This window comes from Ciconia boyciana, chromosome 1 (genome assembly GCF_034638445.1).
Source record: "Ciconia boyciana chromosome 1, ASM3463844v1, whole genome shotgun sequence".
NCBI lineage: Eukaryota > Metazoa > Chordata > Aves > Ciconiiformes > Ciconiidae > Ciconia > Ciconia boyciana.
Genome location: NC_132934.1, coordinates 116595135 through 116603425, shown reverse-complemented (window position 1 = coordinate 116603425; position 8291 = coordinate 116595135).

Here is an 8291-nt window from a genome sequence, read left to right as displayed (position 1 = left end):
CCTTCTTTAAGAAATCCAGAGGCGAGAGAAGAAATTCCAGCTGTGCCTCATAAAGCAGCAGACCAACCGCCAGCTTTTCTGAAATGGCCACTGACTTTCTGCAACCCATCTCACCCCAGTTTTGGGCACTTGATTTTTAGCAGTGTTGGGTTCAGGTGGGCCCTGCTCAGTAGAACCAGCACTGTGCAAGCTGCTGGTGTCAGGCCCTGGGAAGTATTTAGCTCTTCAGAGAAAGTCCTCTGCGGGGAACCCCTGCACCTATCTGCCAGGCATTCAGATCTAGGGACCGTGAGAAACCGAAGCCCAGCTGAGCCAGGCAAGGTTTTATAAGTGGTGCTTAATTCCCTGTTGGTGCATAGATCAGTCCATTTCAATTAAAATAAGACCTAAAAGGAACATTTTGAGAAGACGGTCCTTGCTCCATTAAACAAGAACTGTTGTGGTAGGCTCCTTATTGCCCTCCTCTCAGTATATTCCTTTACCCAGCCAACATGCTTCATGTCTAATCCCATTTTATACAGATTCCAGCTTCATACCATCCGGCAAAAGCAGGACTTGGCTAAGACCTAATTGTCTGCTGGATATGCTTGATAACGTTAAGATTTGTGGGTGAGGGGTCTGAGGAAGCAAAGGAAAGAAGTGATGATGTAGGCTTATCAGCTCAACAAAAATAAATTTGCCCTTTTTAAATTAGGTTTGTAATTTGGAAACCTTGATGAATCTTTGGCTGTGTGGCAATATAAACTGTGGAAAAAAAAAATCTCCTTCCTTATCCCACAATGCCTAGGGAGGATAGCTGTTAGTTTTCTGGAAGAGAGAATCTGTCTCACAAGGGTTGAAAACAACTAGTCTGAAAAGAGATCAGAAAGTCTTCACGTTCGTACAAATGATTGCTCTAATCCCTCTGGGGACACAGAGGAGATCTTTATATGGCATCTTACACCAGACTGTAATAAAAACAAGGGGCATAAAGGACTTGCTTGTGGGGGAAAAAAACCCGTCTGTTGCAGAACATGGAACCAGTCTGTCATGTTCACATGGTCTGTCTGGGGAAAAAGGATTTCAAAGTGAATGCCACAGAGATACTTAGTGAGTTTTCTAATATTGCAATAATCATGTCATGTCAACGGCTTCAGTAAAAATGGCAGGATGCAATCTCTCGCCCTTTGGCAAGATGTAGGACTTCTCCATGATAGAGAGAAGCCGGGGAACATAAGAGCCCCACGTAACAAAAGCCCTCTTGCATGCACGAGATGGGAATATCACTGTAGGCAACACCTGGCTCCTCCAACATACCGTTTCCCGATTACACAGACCACTAAACAATTCACCCTGCTTCAAAAATGAGAGCAAAATGCCAAGGACACAGACGAACTAATCCCATAATGAGATTTAGTAACGAAAGGGCTCAGGGGCAGCGCCAGTGCCCACTTGACATTGCAGGGGCTGAATTCTGCGAGGAGCCTCCAAGGTTTTTGCCTCCCCTTCTCCCCTTGCTCAGCCAAACCCTGCGAGAGCAGTGCTTATGGCTGGCCATATGTAGTATGCTTGGCAGAGAGCCATTTTGCTCCCTCCACTTTGAGCACAGACACAGACTGTAGTTTGTCCGTGTAGGAGGAAAACAAGCGCCCATCATGGAGAAACCATTTGCTAGAATGAGAGGGTAGAGTGACTTACTACCTGCATTAGCCTGGCAGGGCTGAGTTGTGGGAGGACAGCAAAAGCACTTGTGTAAATAGAAATAATGTAACTAATAAACACAAATTAATCGGCACAAGCGTTCAGCAACACCTAACACCCTCGGGTCCCCTCTGAGGTGGGCTCTAACATCCATCACGGCAGGCTAGGGCAGGGTGGATGGGTATGCTCTCAGCCCAGCCAGTTCTGGACTACTGAGCTGGCCAAGACTGCACCGGCAAATTGCCTACATCAAAGCATCTCAGAGCTTTAGAGTCCAAGCAGAAAACTCAAAAAAAAGCCAGAATTCATGAAAGTCAAGGGGTTGTTTAAAACTGTCCTCCCCTTCACATCATCCTGGAGGACACATCTCCAGAGAAGCTAACTCAGACTCTGGTTTCACCTGCTTTCTGCCTTTTCCCCCACGTCTTACAGCACATATTCTGGCTTGTGAGAGTCCTTGCAGGGTAGCACTTTTGTCCCTAGCTCCTGAAGAAGATAGAACGTGTGTCTACACTTGCTGAGTACAGGAGGATTGGGGAGTAAGTTCAAGCACTGGATTTCTGATTATCTGCACCGAGTAATTATTAGGGCAATGTTTTAGATCATTTCAATCAGCCCCTCCAAGGTAAATCTGACAACAGAGCAGGCTAGCCCATAGCCGTGCACAGGGGATGTGCTGCCTAGCTGCTAAGCTAGGAATCGGTCCTTGCTCTTCTTCCATCCAGCAGTACAAGCATAGCCCAAGGTGACAGTGAAGACTTTGGGACGTTCCTCCCTTCCAGGGCTAGAGCCACCCATGCAGCAGTTGTGGTGGGCTCTCCTGCCACTGAGACATGACACGAGTCAAAGCCTCTGCCCCAGCGTCAGAGCAGCAGTCCTCTTCCAAGCCCCTATAAATCATAATCTCTTCTCTCCTCCTGCCAGCACATGTTCAAAGCTGAATTAGCAATAGAGAACCAAGCTGGTGCTTTTCCACAATGGCCAAGAGTCACCAATTTAGGTGAGACACATATGCAAGGAGTTGTCTCTTCTGTCGCCTCATCCTTCACCTTCCAGCGCATCTTAACCATATCTCACGTCCCTTTCAAGACCACGTCCTTCCAAAGGGACTGTAGGTGTGAATGGCTGGGCTAACTGCTCAAAGCATGTGGTATCTGATCTGCCCAACCACTTGTTAAGCTGTGTCTTAAATTGCAGTAGGTGAATCCATGTTCTTGGTTGTCCTTGGGAAGTGCCATGAAAAAAAAAGAGGTATTACAGCAGGGATGCTTGTGGCATCACAGATAGCAGGAGTAAAAATGACTCAGGTTTGCACTGTCTGCTTAATTTGTTTATTTTGAGGAAAGGCAGTGACCCCATCAGTGGCTACCTACAGAAGCAACGATGCTAAGTGTGGCTTAAAAATACAGATAAATTGAAGGAAAGCTTATTGAGCTGCCCCCCCCCCCCTTCCCCCCCAATTCCTGCCTGCCTTCCCCACTCCACATCTACACGCATGTGGGAGAAGATGGTCTGTAGCAACTCTGACCACTGTTTTTGCTCTCCGTACTGCCATCTCCAAAGGACTAGGATGCAGGGAATGCTTCCCATTGCTTTCCTCCCCTGCGGCAGGGATGGCATGGGCAGGCCATGCTCTAACCCACTGTTAAGTAAAAGTTCACTTCTCTCTGGCTTTAATATTTTAAATGAATTATTCAGAGTCCACAGGCACAATCACCTTTTAATAAGGAGCAGGTAATCAGGAAAACATTAATATTTGAGGAAGAAAAGCTCCAGGCTAATGATTTAGACAGGAGGGGCAGGGATACTCTCCTCTGCGTCCTTTCATAAGCAGCTTTGTGCTTCTCTACGTCTCACAGTCCTGACACATTATGGGGTAAAGTATGATTAATTCTCCATAAATATGCTTGGGCTGTAAGTTTGCCTCAAAAAGGCAAGTTGATTTGACATCACTGGGACAGAAGGCTTGGAGGTTTGGGTGAAGCTTGCTGCAGCCTGCTCATCCTCGAGCAGTGGGGCTGCCTGCCCCTTTCCCCTGCCATTCTGCTGGCTACAAGCATGTTTCCTCAGGTAGCCCTTTCAGGAGCCAGGGCTGGCAGGCAAGGCCAATGGACTACAAAGCTACGTCCATAAGACTTGCTCTGAGAGTTTGTTCCTGCAGATCTCCATGCTGCTCAGAGTCAGCTTTAGAAATCAGGGAAACAAGTTAACAAAGAGCTGTGCCGAACACTCTCCGCAGGCGAGTGCCCTGCTGGTGCGGCACACGGGCTGGGGAACACACAGGTTGAAATCATCTCTCCACGCAGCCGGGGCTGAGGCATGCCCAGCGTCTCCCGAGTCCACCCAGGGAAGGTAACAAGGCCAGGTGTGCAGCAGCCCAGATGCCAGCACAGCAAGCCACCTGAGCAGGTAACAGGGCAAGCTTATAATGGCCTGTGCCGAAGCCAGGACCACCACGTCCCCACGGTTATCAGTGTCCAGGTTCACCAGATGAACACAAATGTGGTGGTGCTCACCTACTGCAAGAAAGCCATCTGATGGCAACACAGCCCCCTGGGTTGCATCTCAGTCCCCGTCCTCCGTGGTCCAGGGGAGAGCAAAGCTGTGCCCGTTCTCCCACAGGGGTTTGTGCCCAACTAAGGCGCTGATGGGCACCATCCCAGCTCTGCATGGTTGGTTGCTGCTTGCTTGCACCTCACCATGCTCAGCTGGCATGGGAGCAGCAGGCCTGCAGCAACTGCCCCTCTCCTTGTGCCGGGGAGCAAGGGTGAGATTCATCCACTGCTCAGGCTGAAAGGGGAAAGTCAGCCCTGTAACACGAGCCAACGTTCATTTAAGTTTTACATGCACTGTATCTGCTCTCCAGATAGTGATAGCACGGTGTACGGCCTCCACTGAGGACTGCGTGAAACTTGTGGGCTGTATAAATCCTACGCAACTCTCCAAAGGGGTTCAACGATATGTTGGCCCTTGCTGACCCTCTACCAAGGCGCAAGTTTCACACAATCCCAGTTGTGGGACCAGCAGTCTTTCAGAGTCACCTGAACCAAGTACTCCTCGAGTTCTTCCTCTGACTCCAGTCACTGTAGGAGGACTAACTTACCTAGAGGAGAAGAAGGAGTGGTGGGGAGAAGAAAAAGAGGCAGGGAGGTTATGAGGTACTACAGTAATGGAGGATACAGAAATGAGAGGTGCTGGAGGGGTAATTTTTCCATGCTGCTACCACTAGATGATGCTACAGAGCAAGCCATCAGAAGCACTGAAGGCTACGTCTGTAGGGGCCCACATACTTACAAGCTGAGTAATGCCATTTTCGAGATAAAAATGACTTCTTAAAATCCATTCTCATTGCTCATCCAGGTATTTCTTAGACATCATCGCTGCAGAACGGCAGTGCCTCTCCTGAATTACTCAGCCGAGCTCTTCCCTAGGCCTTCCCGTAAGGGGAATTACTGCACAGCACCGGCTGCAAAACTTGCCATCGCACCTCTCCAACCACCAAAGCAGTCAGGGGTGCAGCATGCACCAGAAGGATGTCCGCACCACTCAGTGCACCGCTGCCCTTGAAGAAATGACATGGGGGACTAGGTAACCACTAGTCCCCAGAATTAACTCCTACAAACAGCCCACAGAGAAAGATGCCCCAAATTGAAAAGGCGTGTGTGGGGGCATTTTGCATAAAACAGACACTCAGAGGAACATACAAGACACCTTCAAAAGGTGAATCTGGAATTAACAAACCTACTGGCTAAAAACACATCTCAGCTATAAAGAAGATACTAACTTTTAAGATATATTATAGATGCTCCCCTCCTACTAGCACCTCAGTATCCCACAAACAGTATTACCTACCTCTCCTACCACCTCTCCTTGTAAGCACTTCACAAGGACTGACTAAACTTGTTCTCAAATTGTCCAGCTGATTAACATAATTCAATTAAACCCAGAACAACTCATCTCAATCTGTTCTGAACATGAAGATTGCTGCTTCTGCTGCAGAAATGAGGAAGGGATTGTGTGCCTGAAAGCCGCTGTTTCTCGATAGTGTCCATGGATCTAGTGAAAAAAACCAACAACCACCCAACACCAAACCAAACTGCCTGTCCCTGCAAACACCTGATTTGCAGGCTTAGGCTATGCTTTTCTAAATGGCAATAGCACCTCAAGTGTCTTCTGGCTCCTCTCTACTTTCCCCACCCAGTCCTACCTCCGCCATCCCCTTTTACTGCACCGACACCACTGCTCATGGCACTACTTGCTGTACGCTTTATATTCTAGCTAAACCAGTATAATAATTATCTGCTAAGGGAAGGTTCTCCTTTCCTTTATGCTAGTACCAGCGCCCGCCCACCTGCTCAGGGGGCTATACCAAGAAAGCTCATGTCTTGGTTTTGGAGAGTCAGTTTTTGGGTGACTGAGCTTGCTCACCACAGGGTCAGATTGTGCAGGGCAAGCAGTGAGGGAGCAACACTGCCCCTTTGAACTGTCATTTGCTGGTAAGGGTGGCTTAGATGTAGTATCAACCTGCATCCCAAGAGAAGAAGTGAGAGTGGTTAACCTGCCTAGAGGTGCCCCAGAAATCCGTGGTCCCAGCCTACGTCTCCTGACGGCAAAGGCCGCTGTCTGTCTGGTAGGCTGTTTCTTGCTTTGCCATTTATAAAGGATATCTTTCATGTAGGCACTCCCCTTGCACCTAGCTTTCAGAATTTTGGTTATTTCTATCCTCTTAAAGTGCATCCCTGATGTTTCAGACAGCACTGGTGCTCCCTATGAAATTGCCACTCATGCACTCAACACACAAGTCTCTTGCTGGTTTATCCCACATCTCTGTGTTACTGTGTTTGCAGACAGAAGAGTAGAAGAGGAAAACGCTGCCACAAAGTGTGCCACCCTTGTCCGCTCCTCTGCCGACCTTCGTTCGCTCCTTGCGGTTCCTTTCACAAAGGCAAAAGCCAGCCACGCAGGGCTGGGATCACAGCCTGCTGGGGTTTTAGTGAGGTGGTCGCAAGGGCAAATGTCCCCTTTGGGATTTAGTTAAGGGCAGTGAATGATTTTCTGTCTGTGACCTACATCAGGGCTGAGGCCAGGTTTCCAGTGGTAAAAGGCTAATGCAATAACACAGATTTTGCTTAGGTTTACATGCGTGGGTTAAGCTAATCCAACAAGAGACAAATATTTTCAATGATGGTCTTTTTTTTTTCTCTTCATATAGGCTTTCCAGTAATGCATTCTTTATCCATAAATTAGCAATGACATTGAAAGAGACCCTTTAATACCATAACCCGACAACAAAACGGGGATTGGAAGCAAGGGCTATTGCCTTGCAAGTGCTATTGTACCTGTCCTTATGACATGAGCAATCATACCCCGGGAAAGCTCAGACTTTGCCATTATCCAAAGTACTCTGTGATTTTACATATCACTTCACTCGCAACTGGCAGTGAACACAGATAACAGCATTTTTCAAAAGAGAGGCTAAGGTGGGCAATAATTCATCAAATGCCTTTCCTCTTTTACATAATCCTAGATGTGCGGGGATGCGATTCTACTATTAGCCTTGCTGCAGCCTGAAAATTATTCACACAAATACTGGCTGAAAAAAACAGGGAAGGCATTATTGTAATTTTTGAAGCATGCAAAGGCCTGGGAGAGCTTCTTCAAGGGACTATAATGTATAATACATATTTTGCACTCAGGGAAGCAGACTGTCCCTGCTAAAAGGGATAATAAGCAGGGGCAGTTACTTTCTATGTATGGCGTTCAGGGTCTCGGAACCAACCTGAGTTACTTTTACTTAAAAGCCAGAAAGAAACCTCCATTATTATATTGTTGTTCCTGTTTTCAAAGAAAACAGAAGGCAACAACTTCTGGGTTGTGGTGAATGTCTTTTTTAAGCTATGGGCAAAACAAGTGGGAAAATAAGTAGAAGGCATGAAGTTCACTGGTACAGAACAGGTCCAAATTCAGTCTGACTTTGATGGCCTGGTTAGGACTTTGATGGTAAGCAATCCTTCTGCTAACTGTGTGTGGGACGTAAAATGTCAGCCTACACGCATGCAACAGCACGTCCTTGAAAGGATGTACTGGTAACAGTCTACAACTATTTTTTAAAGAACAATTTCGCTGATATTTTTTTAACCCCTTTTTCAATTTTTCAACTTGAAATGTCTTCTGCCATTCCTGTCTCAGGTACATGAGTGCACTGCTCAGGAATAAGAGCATTCTTTTGTGTGGAGGAGAAATATCGTCACATGAATTACAAAGAGAAAAATGCTTTATTTACACATAATTAATTTTACAAATGGACAGGGAACGTCTGGAGTAGAGACAGAACTTTGCTTTTGAGTTTTCCTCATTCACACAAATTTTTCGATAAGCAAATGCTATTTCCTGTTTTCAGTCACGGAATTACCATCCTTGCAATAAGTCATACTCTGTTCATTGTGAATTGCCAAGTTGTTTTTTCTGAGTGAGCTGCTCCTGTATGCCCCATCTACCAGTTGTCTCAAAACGACTATGTTTTTTTGCAACTCAGTCATTCATAGACAGAATCTTCACAGGAAGATGCTTTACTTCTGCTAAATTACCTGAAAACAAGGCTTGCTGATGTT